Source organism: Onychostoma macrolepis, chromosome 02, assembly GCF_012432095.1.
Source record: "Onychostoma macrolepis isolate SWU-2019 chromosome 02, ASM1243209v1, whole genome shotgun sequence".
In the NCBI taxonomy this organism is placed as follows: Eukaryota; Metazoa; Chordata; class Actinopteri; order Cypriniformes; family Cyprinidae; genus Onychostoma; species Onychostoma macrolepis.
In genome coordinates this window covers 6,073,821-6,079,038 of record NC_081156.1, presented here as the reverse complement: position 1 = coordinate 6,079,038, position 5,218 = coordinate 6,073,821, and positions in this window count along the sequence as shown.

The following is a 5,218-nucleotide window of genomic DNA, read 5'->3' as shown; positions in this document are numbered from 1 at the left end:
TAGATTCCTTGGACCATGCCGAGAGCATCCATACAAATTATGCCATAATTTGCAAAACTTCCTGTTCAGCATTTTGATTTTCTTTGAAAACCTAATCTTTAAAACTCCTCCTAGACGATTTGTCAGATTTTCACCAAATTCTTCACATCTTCAGACCTTGCCAGCAAAAAGTTATGGATTTTATGTTGATAAACTGATAAAAATGTCTTTAATTACTCATTGCTGGAGTTGGTGTGCAGAACACACCACAAAACCTTTTACCGGATTTCGATTATTCGGACGTTTTGCTGAACGTTGTAGTCGGCGGAGCAGCAGCGCTGGTCAACCGCTTTTCAGGACGCGCAGAAGGGGGAAGCGAGCCGTGAAGCTCAGAGAGCGTGGATTTCGGACGCCGTTGCCTAGCATCCATCTGGCGAATCTTCGCTTTCTACCCAACAAAACGGACGAACTCCTTCTGCTCTCCCGGACAAATAAGGATTTTTCAAATCTGCTGCTCTGTTTCATGGAAACCTGGCTGAATGACACCTTTCCGGACAGCGCGCTTCATCTGCTGGGCTTTCAGCTGATTAGAGTGGACCGCGACACAGAATCAACGTGGAAATCGCGCGGTGGAGGCAGGACATGCTTTTACATCAACGAAAGGTGGTGTACAGATGTAACTGTGTTAAAACAGATGTGCTGTTCAGACCTAGAAGCTCTCTTCATTAACTGTAAGCCTTTCTATTCGCCGCAGGAGTTTTGCTCGTTCATTCTCGTGAATGTTTACATTCCTCCACAAGCGCACGTGAGCTCAGCTTTACAGAAACTGGTTGATCAGATCACAGACAGAACAACAGCACCCGGACTCTGTTTTAATCATTCTCGGGGACTTTAATAAAGCAAATCCCTCCCGTGAACTGCCAAAATACAGACAACACATCACATGTCCCACCAGAGACAGTAATATACTGGATCACTTTTACACAGCAATAAAGGAGGCATACTCTGTCCCACAGGCAAGTTTGGGGCTCTCTGATCACTGTTTAGTTCATCTCATACCAACCACAGGCAGAAACTGAAATCTGCTAAACCTGTATTAAGGACTGTAAAAAGATGGACTAATGAAGCAGAGTGGGATTTACAAGCCTGCTTCCGCCTCACTGATTGGACTGTTTTTGAAGCTGCTGCCACCGATCTGGACGAGCTCACAGAGACTGTAACATCATATATCAGTTTCTGTGAGGATATGTGCATTCCTACCGGGTCTCATTTAACCTACAACAATGACAAAGCATGGTTCACTGCAAAACTCAGACAGCTCTATCAGGCCAAAGAAGATGCTCGCAGGAATGGGGACAGATTGTTGTATAAACAGGTCAAATACACCCCAGAAAACAAGATCAGAGTGGCAAAGAGGAATTATTCTGGAAAGCTAAGGAACCAATTCTCTTCCAGTGATCCTGCTTCAGTGCGGAAAGGTCTGAAAGACATCAAGGCAAGGCAAGGCAAGGCAAGTTTATTTATATAGCACATTTCATACACAATGGTAATTCAAAGTGCTTTACATAAAAGGAAGTGAAATAGTCATTAAAAATAATAAGAGATTAAAAATAATAAAAATCACAACAATAAAAACAAAGTGATTTAAAAATTGATTTTAAAAGAATTAAAAACATTTAAGAATAGAAAATGATTATATATAGTGCAATCAGTTCGGACGTAGCACAGTGCTCATTCAACAAATGCACAGCTAAACAGATGAGTTTTGAGTCTGGATTTAAATGTGGCTAATGTTTTAGCACATCTGATCTCTTCTGGAAGCTGGTTCCAACTGCGGGCGGCATAATAGCTAAAAGCAGACTCCCCTTGTTTTGTGTGAACCCTTGGTATTTCTAACTGACTCGATCCTAATGATCTGAGTGGTCTGTTAGGTTTATATTCAGTGAGCATATCTCCAATGTATTTAGGTCCTAGGCCATTTAGAGATTTATAAACGAGTAAAAGTACTTTAAAATCAATCCTAAATGTAACTGGAAGCCAGTGTAAGGACCTGAGGACTGGTGTAATATGCTCAAATTTCCTGGTTCTAGTCAGAATCCTGGCAGCAGCGTTCTGGATGAGCTGCAGCTGTCTAATGGTCTTCTTTGGAAGGCCGGTGAGGAGACCATTACAATAATCCACCCTGCTGGTGATAAAGGCATGAACCAGTTTCTCCAAGTCTTGACTGGAAACAAAACATCTAATTCTTGCAATGTTTTTGAGATGATAGTATGCTGATTTAGTTACTGCTTTGACATGTTACTGCTTTGACATACATACCAATTACAAGACACCATCCCCCAGCACTGTGGAGAATCAACAACTGGCAGACGATCTGAATGAGTTCTACTGCAGGTTTGAAAAAACACCATTCACCTCCTGCACTGCAGATCAATAAAGATGATGTGCACCAGGTCTTCAGAAAGAACAAGAGAAGGAAGGCACCAGGCCCAGATGGTGTGACACCAGCCTGTCTGAAAACCTGCGCTGACCAGCTGATCCCCATCTTCACATCTTCATGCTTCAAACACTCCACCATCATCCCCGTCCCAAAGAAACCCAAAATTACTGGACTTAATGACTACAGACCTGTGGCTCTAACGTCTGTGGTTATGAAATCATTTTAAAGACTGGTTTTGGACATCACTGGACCCTTACTGGACCCCCTGCAGTTTGCCTACAGAGCGAATAGGTCTGTGGATGATGCAGTCAACATGGGACTGCACTACATCCTGCAACATCTGTGGAAGATTTTTATTAGTCAAAATATGAATTGTTGAAGTATAATCAATGTGAATGTAACCATTTATGTATCAAGTTATTCTACTAATATATAATCATGTCTCTGGCTGTGTGTAGAGGCCCGCATGAGAATGGAATGTGCAGTACAAAACTGCAGTATATGGTGAAGCTGCACACTCTATTTGGACATTAAACAAAATATATGATCAGACCTCCTCATCTCCCTTAACATAAATTGAGGCCCTCTGTCTACCTCCTAAAAGCAGACTGGAGGCACAGCCAAAAAAGGTAGAAGAGTTGATAAACAATAATGGCCATGTATGAAATGTATTGAACATGAACACGCCTTGAGGAAAAACTGTATAAAAGAAGTGTACATACACAAACTCTTTAGATTGCTCTTCAGAGTTTTCTCGGCTTCATTGTCGCTGATAATAAAGTCTATCTTCTGGCATCAAAACCCCAAGACTTCAAGAGTGATTCTTCATAGAAAGGGCAAAAGCCACCACACATCACGACCAGAGGTTGCGTTAGACTTTAATATTATCCGTCATTTTGACGGACAGGGTCGTAAAAAAATCCGCCATAATCTATTATTACCCGTCATTTTAATTTTCGTATTTTAATTATAATAACCCATTTAACTGCTTTTATTTTTGTTCACGTTTTCATTTTTAATAATGAACCTAAAGGACGAGCATATTGGCTTAAGCATTTATTTCTTTATGAAGAGAGACTGCGTCAGTGACAGCGGAGGACACTTAAAACAACAAAATATGCTAGTGCTGGATAAAAAAATAAAAAATAAAATAAAACTGATTTCTCTGTTTTAATAGATTCTTATTTTTATGAACCAATATCGTTTCTTAACTCCCAATCGATGCTGTTTTCATTTGATGAATGCACAGTAACATTAGACAATCGGCTAAACTTTGTGCGTTGTTACTTTTGATATGAAATGCAGTCTCAGGTTTCAAATTCTGTCCACTTTATTAGGAAATTCAAGCAATAAATACCGTTTTGGCTTTAATGTGGCGTGATAGATCGCTGTAGACACCTCAGATCAAGCGATTCGCTTTACTATACTCGCCTGTGAGTAATCAAAGACACAGCAAAAGACCTTTATTTTTGTTCTGGAGACGATCGCGCGCTCTGATGCCCCACTGGAGCGCACTCGCCACCAACTGGACAGGGCTGGGAATTACAGTTATAAATTACAATAGATCACCCTCAGTGTGTGTAATCTGCCAAAGTGACGGACGGCCTTCAGATTTTTCCGTCACTGCTAAAAAAATTCCGTCAATGATCACGACAGACCAGGTACTTATGTGAGGATCCTTTTTATAGACTTCAGCACCATCATCCCATCACTCCTCCAACCCAAATTAACTCAGCTATCCGTCCCCACCTCTGTCTGTCAGTGGATCAACAGCTTCCTGACAGACAGGCAGCAGCTAGTAAAGCTTGGTAAATCCTCATCCAGCACCCGTACGATCAGCACTGGTGCCCCCCAGGGTTGCGTCCTCTCCCCACTGCTCTTCTCCCTCTACACGAATGACTGCACATCTAAAGACCCCTCTGTCAAGCTCCTGAAGTTTGCAGATGACACCACAGTCATCGGCCTCATTCAGGACGGTGACGAGTCTGCTTACAGACAAGAGGTTGAGCAGCTGGCTGTCTGGTGCAATTTTAACAACCTGGAGCTTAACACGCTCAAAACTGTGGAGATGACCGTGAACTTCAGGAGAAACCCCCCTGCAGTCCCCCCACTCACCATTATGAACAGCACTGTAACGACAGTGGAGTCATTCAGGTTCCTTGGCACCACCATCTCCCAGGAACTGAAGTGGGACAATCACATTGAGTCCATTGTGAAAAAGGCCCAGCAGAGGTTGTACTTCCTTCGCCAGCTGAGGAAGTTCAACCTGCCACAGGAGCTGCTGAAACAATTCTACTCCGCCATCATTGAATCTGTCCTCTGCACTTCAGTAACTGTCTGGTTCAGCTCAGCTACCAAATCTGACCTCAGAAGACTACAAAGGGTAGTCCGGACTGCTGAGCGAATCATTGGTACAACCCTCCCTACTCTCCAAGAACTGTACTCATCCAGAGTGAGCAACAAAAAGGCTGGCAAAATCACTCTGGACCCCTCACATCCAGCACACTCCCTCTTTGAACTGTTGCCGTCTGGTCAAAGCTACAGAGCTCTGAGCACCAGAACGGCCAGCACAGAAACAGTTTCTTCCCTCAGACAATCCATCTCATGAACACCTGACAATAAACGTGGAACACACAACACTATTATACATTATTTACTTAACACACATACTTATTTACATTTCAAATTTGCACATATCATACCTGTACATACATAATTGTCTATATTATATATTGTGTTTTTGCTATTTTGTACATTGTCTATTTTGTATATTTGTATATTATTCTTTTTATTATCTGT